This window comes from Malurus melanocephalus, unplaced genomic scaffold, assembly GCF_030028575.1.
Source record: "Malurus melanocephalus ecotype Western Australia unplaced genomic scaffold, MMel_1.1 scaffold_3585, whole genome shotgun sequence".
In the NCBI taxonomy this organism is placed as follows: Eukaryota; Metazoa; Chordata; class Aves; order Passeriformes; family Maluridae; genus Malurus; species Malurus melanocephalus.
Window position 1 is genome coordinate 3,132 of NW_026626817.1, and position 1,947 is coordinate 5,078.

Here is a 1,947-nt window from a genome sequence, read left to right on the forward strand (position 1 = left end):
GGTGGTGGTGCCCCTGGGTTGCAAAGTGGATCCTTGGGGTGGTGTGGGGGAGTCCCTGAGCTCCAAGTGGTGTTCCTGGGCCTTGAGGGGGCTCTGTGGGGTCCCGAGGACCTCCTCACCCCRCTSTCTTCCGCACTGCATCCAGGATCTCCCCAGAGTGTGTCACGATGTGCACCCCACTGCTGGTGACACTGGTGACACTGGTGACACTGGTGATGGTGCCTGTGGGAGTTTCTCCCTATGGCTTCCACAACTGCATCCAGGCGTGGTGGGACCCTGGGCTGTTCCGCTGCATCCAGCGCTTCCTGGGCACTGTGGGGGCTGCAGTGGTGACCTCCCCTCCACTGCCACCTCCCTCAACCTCTCTGTCAACACTTTGCGCCAGGTGCCCCCCGTGCCTTTGCCCGCCTGCCGCAGCTCCACGCCTTTGATCTGACCCACAACCAGCTGGAACTCCTGGCCCYGGGGGCTTTCTGGGGGCTGTTGGCACTGGCCCACCTAGACCTGGCCCACAACCACCTGTCAGTGCTGGCCACAGGTGTTTTCACAGGGCTGGGCAACCTGAGCTTACTGTGGTTGGACCACAACCCGCTGCAGAAGGTGGCTCCCAGTATTTTCCAGCCACTGGCTGCACTGCCTGTGCTCTGGCTGTGGGGTGGTCAGCTCAGCGCACTGCGGCCTGTAGCCGTGGCCATGGGGCACTTGACACACCTGGACCTGCTCCACCTGTGTGACAACATGCTGTCGACACTGGGCCCAGGACTGCCACCCACACTGAGGCTCCTGTGCCTCTGCAACAACTCCCTGGGAGCTCTTTCAGGGGCGACCCCTGGGGTGCTGCCCCCAGGGCTGCGTGTGCTTGACCTGTCCTACAACAACATCTCAAACCCCATGCCACTCGCTCGCCTGTGCCTGCACAACCTGACATACCTGCACCTGGCTGGGAACCCACTGGACGTGGTGCAGCTGCTGTGCATGGCTGGAGTCTCCCCGTGCCATGTGGATGTGTCAGGGCTGCAGGTGGGCACAAGAGGCTTGAAATACCTGTGCCAACAGTGAGAGGCTGCAGAGGCTGCGGCTGCAGCGTGTGGGGCTCACAGCATTGCATAATTGCTCTGGCCAGTTGTCCGGTGCTGGGTGCCCTGGATGTGTCTGGCAACCGTCTGCAGCCCTTGGGCTGTGTAGGGTGGCTGCTGACTCCGGCGCAGCGCGCGGCGCTGGGTGAGCTGGTGGCTGAGCACAACCTGCTGCAGCGGCTGCCATGGTGCCATGGGACCCCAGTTCTGCACCGACTCCACAATATTTCCCTGCGCTTCAACTGCATCCTGGTGGCTGGTGCGGGTGCCTTTGGCAATGCACCGGCGCTGTGGCAGCTGCAGCTGGATGTGAAGGGACTGGCGTGGCTGGACCATGCAGCGCTGCGTGGACCCTGCGAACTGCGGCACCTGCACCATGACAACAACCTGCTCACCGACCTCCTGTCCGGCTCCTTTGCTGACCTGCACCAGCTGGAAGACCTCAACCTGCACAACAACCATGTGTCAGTGCTCTTTCCTGGTACCTTCAAGGGACTTGACCGCCTGCAGACCCTTGACCTGAGGGGAAACAACCTGCGGCATTTGGCGGCYGTGGCATTTCAGGGCCTCCCGCAGCTTTGCCGGCTCTACCTGGACCGCAACCGGCTGCTGGAAGTGAGCGCAGCCGCATTCCAGCCGGTGCAGGTGACGCTGGTGATGCCTGATGATTTTTGCTTTTCCTTTTTATGCTTTCTGTACCCTCCATGCATTCGCCTGTACCCCTTAGCCCACATGCTTGTAATTCCTGAAGCTCGATATTCCAGCTTAGTTTAGGCGTTTTGCTGGGCAGAGAGACCAAACATCCTGAGGAAGGAGTCAGTGTGCCCTGTGCTATCTTAAACCTGAGGCTCCAGCCTTGGGTGAAGCCTTC

At 61.2% G+C, this 1,947-nt stretch overlaps 1 pseudogene; it reads left to right on the plus strand.

Annotated features, from left to right (window-relative positions):
• The first annotated feature begins 167 nt into the window (after positions 1–167).
• On the plus strand, positions 168–1,730 carry LOC130588167 (chondroadherin-like protein; annotated as a pseudogene).
• Positions 1,731–1,947: the final 217 nt, after the last annotated feature.